A 6,000-nucleotide genomic window follows, 5' to 3' on the forward strand; every position below is an offset into this window, starting at 1 on the left:
AGAAACATGCCAATCCTGCAGTAAGTGTAGGGGATGGGAGAGCATAAACATTTCAAATCAATACAGACAAAAGAATTCAGTATTTTCAGTGATACTTTTCTTAATCAGATTTCCTTATTAAAGAGATGATTGCATAAAAGCAGAAAGATTAAATTTGCTTAAAGAATTATCACCATTTTTTGTTTTTAAACTTATTTTCAGTTATCCAAGAGCTACTAAATTTTTTTTTAATTAATAAAACTTTTAAATTGTAGGAGGACAGAAAAGTGTATTTGTAAAGTGATAAATTTCTTAATGCTTCAGATTTTTCCTTTGTCTCTGGTACTATGACTGTTTTCAACCCAGCCTGAAAACACAACACTTAATCTGCACAGTGATGGTTATTACACATGAGCATGTCTCTGGGCTCTGTCAGAGCCTCTGAGGGCTGTTGACCTTGCACTAATTAGAAGATGTCATTCCCAGTGGGCTAACAGCAGATCTGCCCTTAGCGCTCGTGCTCTGGGATTAATTTAATGGGTGAAGTGCAAAATGCTACATAGATTTCTGTGAAAACAGGCCACCATGGGAACAGCTGTTTAAGCATATTCTTGCTTTGGGAGGCTTTCAAGCCATTTGGACTTTCTTTCTGTGGCAGCCAGTGCTGGCAGATGCCCTCTCATGTTCAGAGGTGAATCTTGTCCCTGGAAAAGTAATTCTGTAAGTGCAAAGAAAGTGCATTGTGGTTTCACTGCAGGAGTCAGTACTTGGTGTTTTCCTGACATTGCTGAACAAGCTTTGCTGTCTTGTATATTAGACTGACTTAATTGGAGGATTAGAATATTGTTGAAAACTTAGTGGTTGATGCGGGATTTCTTTTTCCCTTTCTGTTTTAGTAAAATTAAACATTCTCTGTTTATTCTATTCTGTAGAAGAATAAAAATCTTCTCTTTGTAAAGTTCTGCTGAATAAGCAGGACTGTATCAATCTTGCTCAAAATGAAATACCAGCCAGACCTGCTGTTCATATGTGACATGCTTATTTGCATTTGCTCTGATCTTTTGCCCAAATAAAAAGCAGGAACTGAATAGGATTTAATTACAGGCTTATTTGAGCTTTGTTTTTTGGAGGCAGTCATGAAGTGTCATATTTATCAGAGTAGAACTTTTGAAACATGGTCCTTTTTACTCTCTCCATTTTATCTTCTGAAGAAGGAGATATCTGATCTTTATCTGAGCTTTTTTGTGATTTGTTTCATTTGCTTCTTACAGAAGCATACATTAGTGTAATGAAATTAGGGTACTTCTGTCATAAAGACAATAGTGCATTAAAGGAATAATTTTTTTCTCACTATAAGTCCTAAGCAAAAAAAATTGCATTTTCATTTTTAGGGTATGTAATTGTTTGGTGTTCTATTTCATCAGACATAAGGGGGATAATATCAGACTAGATTAATCTTTCTAAAGTTTGATAGGGCTTTTTATTGCTTCTCAGGAGAACTTGTGAAATCTAACTTCTGTCAATTTTGGTTTATTAGTTTCTCTGGATTTCTACTAAACCATAGTTATCACCCATGAACCTGTCGCTGTCAAGGCAGTCACAACACAAAGCAGAGATCACAAGCAGTCTCAGTTGGCAACTCTTTATTATTGAACATGGCTGACTTTTATACACTTTCCAATTGTTTATGCTTCTTCTACCCTAACTATTGGCCACAATAATTCAACATAATGCTATTGGTGAAAAGTTATAGTGACTTCAGCTAACTTTCTAAAAATACTTTGTCCAGCTGCAAGGTTCTCTTATCTTTCTTCTCTCGGTCTCCTTGGTTACAGCCTTGGAGAGAGCTCACCCATGAACCAAACTATTTTATTTGTGGCTTAACCATTTCAATTAACATTAAAATCATAAACATAAAAATTCAGCCATTTTTAGAAGCAATTTATTTTTTGAACTAATTTGACATGAATTTTTTCATGTTGTGATGTTTTTCTCATTTATTAGAAAAGTGCACTAGATATGCTGATCTGTTTCCACTGGACAAGATTCCTGATGGGTGAGTTAGATGTACTCAGAATGGTGAAATCATGTTACTAGATGAGTTTTATCCTAATTTATGCTCAAGAGGTGAGTTTGTTACTGATGCTTTTTGGCTTGCAGAATTAATTCTGTAGACTTCTAGTGCTAAGTGTTGCTTAGAAGAAATCACATATTGAGAAATACAAGAGACCTTTTAAAATAAAGCTCTGCCTTTTTATAATTTTTTTTACATGGAGTGATAACTGAGCAGCATTTTTTTCTCTTCAATGTTGTTCCGATTCAAGGAGTACCAAGGTATTTTTAAGTTTTTGTGTATCCATATGAAGAGATAGAGGGAGAGAGAGAGATTGGGAAAAGAGAGAAAGTGTCTTAATCACAACATATGTTTCTCTGGAAAATCATCTGTTTTCTTCAGTGACAAAGCCACTTGATTATCCCTGTTGGGATTGCAGGCTAACAGAGCTATGGAAGAATGAGCTGGATGCCATATTGCTTAATCAGCCAAGTGGTTGGTTAGTCTAGTTATTTTGTGCACAGGACAGATGCCATAGTCTCTGGCAGAAACAGTATAACATGAATTTTCAGATTCTGTCCTTCTTTGCTAACAGTTGGGAAAAAGATATTTGCGAGGCAACTAAGCCTGAACTATTGCAAACCAATAGAATGAAAATCAGTGAAGGAAGGGCAAACAGTATCTTTTCCAGAGTTGGAATGTTCCTTGGATATAAAGGGATTATGCAGAATATTATATTAAGCACTTTCAGGTTACTTAATTCAGTTCTCAAAGTTACCTCGACAAACCTTGTAGGCCTCTTAATATGGCCACTACAGAGCAAAGCCAAGATTTGACACACAAGAGAAAATTTTCAGAATTCAAGATAGCATTATCCCAGCTCAGAGAAGCACACTCAATGTGGGTTTGCAATATTTTTAACTTCATGATGTGTGTACACAGAGAGAATAGATAATACCACTGAGAAAAGCTTTCCCTGCTAAGCCAAAAGTAAAAATCTTTCACCACTATTAGGTTTTATTATTGTTCAGGATTTCATAAATGCTTCAAGCAAAGCTCTTACCACTTTTTCCTCTTCTACACAGAGTAAAAGAATCCTGGTTTGAATTAGCTTAGTATTCACTGAGAGTATGGTGAGGAAAATGCATACAGTTAACTTTCATTTAATCATTTGTTATAATTCAGTTTGGTGTCATTTAAAAGGAGTAATTCTAGTCTATAACACAGAGGAGTTCTGCAGGAATTTATACACTGAAAGGGTTGTCAAGCATTGGAATGGCTGCCCAGGGAAGTGGTGGAGTCACCATTCCTGGGAGTGTTTGATAAATAACTGGACACAGCACTTGGTCCTGTGGTTTAGTTGATATGGTGGTGTTCAGTCAAAAGTTGGACTCGATGATCTTGGACGTTTTTTCCTACCTTAATGGTCTGATGGTTCTGTAATTGTCTTTTCGAGCGGGTATAACTTTGTCCCACACTTAGAAATGAAAAATATTGAAGACATTATGTCCCAGATGATACAAGCATTTTCTCAGTGTCTGCTTTTTTAATTAAGTTGCAGCACAAATGAATACTCAAGACTTCATAAGGCTGGAATGTCCTTTTCTCCTATGCTAGAGATTATGCTGGGTATATTAACAAGAAATATTTTAGACCTGGAGGCAGTAGTAAAGGAGGAAATGGGAGACTGGTATGAAAGAAAACTCATGAATATATGCACTTATGCATACAAAAAAAAAATCCTGATCTACTGTTATATAATATAAACGTAATGAATTGAAAATATTCTATTAACTGAAAAGGGAAGATCATAATGGAAAGAAAAGTAATGTAGAATAGTCTGTAACCTTTTGAAAAAGAAAGCAATCATTTTTTTCATCATCTTTTCTTATTAGTCTTCTGTCAGTCACATTTGCTTCTCTAATTTGATCTTCTTTTATTTTGTTCTGATGTGCAGCTATGCCTCTGTGTTCAGGACTATTGTGGTTAAGAGGTACAGAGCTTGTTATTTTGTGCAAATATATTATGAGCTGAAGTAAAGCATTCTGCACTTGATTATGTGCTAGCATTTAATGTCCTTGACTCTATTTAATACTTTAGATTATTAGAACCTGTGCTTTGAATACATGATTTTTTGCAACTATTTAATCTATTTTAATTTTTATCTGTTCTAAACTTTGGTATTAGATAATGTCAAAGTGAATCTTATTTGTTTAGCAATGATGGCAAAAGAACACTTTTGGAATCTAAGTGTAGCATGACAAATGGTTGTTAGAAGGAAGTCTGTGCTTTTTTATCTTTAAGTGCAATGGTAAAATCTACCTCTGGACAGAAGGTTGTGCTCACCACTTGAGCAGAAAAGACACACTGATGGAAGCTGCAGTTGCTCTTCTGACTTCATGGAAGCATTACAAACAGGCACTTTTGGGCTTGGCTCAGAAACTTGTAGTGATGTGAGTCCTTGAAGGTTCAAGTGGAGAACAGGCCTTTTGGTCTGGCCTTTGCACAAGAGATTCATACACTCTGGGTATATGGATTATCCTACATGAAAGGTCTTCATCAGTTTTTGCCATATGGTTAAAACATATATACATATTTTTGCTGTTACATCCAGGCACTGTGAGGCAGCTGGTATTAATGAATAAAAATAGCCAACAAAATCCTGGCATGTGGTTGCTAGAAGGAACAATTTATAGCCAAGGGTCTTTTAGATTACTAGAAAGGAGAAAAAAGGAACAACCCCAAAACACATGACCTTTGAAAGTATGCATGAACTTGAAGTTTCATCTGCATTTTGGGCACCTGTATTGCTCAAGGCAACAGAATATGGAGCTGATTATAAGATATTAATTCTATCTATTGCTAAAAATTATAGGGAAGGCAATTGAGGAGTGTGGTGTTTTGGGTTTCTTTTTTAAACACCATTGCTCTGGTTTGTCTTTTAGGTGATGTTAATATCAAGACATTAGTTGCTTCATGAAGAGCTTGGGAGAGATAAGTTTCTCAGAATAAATGAAATATAACTTACAAGGTGACCCTTGGAAGGTGGTCTTACTGTAATGCATAACTGTGAGTTCTAGTAATTTATTTAGTAACCCTGGTTTAGATTTTGCCTTCTAAAAAATAAAGTTGACCCTCCTTATCCACTGAGCAATGACAAAATGCAAGACTCTTTCTTCAGAAAATGACTCTTAGTAAGTCCTTAGCATTTCATAATTGATAGTTACCAAGCACAGTGAGGCTCATCTTATGGGTTTATGTTGTTGGAATTTTTTTGTCTGTTTTGTTTTTTTGCCTCATAATCCTGTGGTTCAAATAATGGGATGATCAATACAGCATGCAAATGCTGTAGAATGTGATCACTAAAAGCTATTATTGTGTTCTAGTGAAAAATATGTTGCAACTTTATTTGCAGTGTGGTTATATTGGCTGTTTCAGCTCTTAACTTTTATAAACAGGCAGCAAGAGCAGTGTTAGGATTGGGGATGGGATTCTGGTGTTCCACAGAACCATGAGGACTGGCATTAAATTCTATCACGGGTTAGCAAAGAAGAGAAAAATTTTAAAAAATCAAAATAAGATCAAAATACATTTAAAACTGGCAAACATGATATGGAAGTACATTTTAAATGCTCTGTAATTCATTCAATTAATTCAAAATGAAATGAGTTATGCCCAAATTATGTTAAAAATGTTAAGGAACAGAGAGAAACACAGCACCAGCATGCTGTTTGTCAAAGAAATTAAGATGAGAAATAGGAATGCATTTTTTTAGTTAGCATGATTATGAGTTGAATGAGATTACCTAGAGATGTGATGGTTTCTTTTTCTTTTGTTTCATAAGAAGGCCATAAGCCTTTGAAAGGTGATTCAGACAAAACTGGGATTGATGCAGGAGAATCCACATGAAATAGTGTAGGTATGAGGAGGAGCATAGAGCTGATCCACAGGAAGGACTCTACAGAAAA

The sequence above is a fragment of the Zonotrichia albicollis genome, chromosome 5 (assembly GCF_047830755.1).
Source record: "Zonotrichia albicollis isolate bZonAlb1 chromosome 5, bZonAlb1.hap1, whole genome shotgun sequence".
Taxonomy (NCBI): domain Eukaryota; kingdom Metazoa; phylum Chordata; class Aves; order Passeriformes; family Passerellidae; genus Zonotrichia; species Zonotrichia albicollis.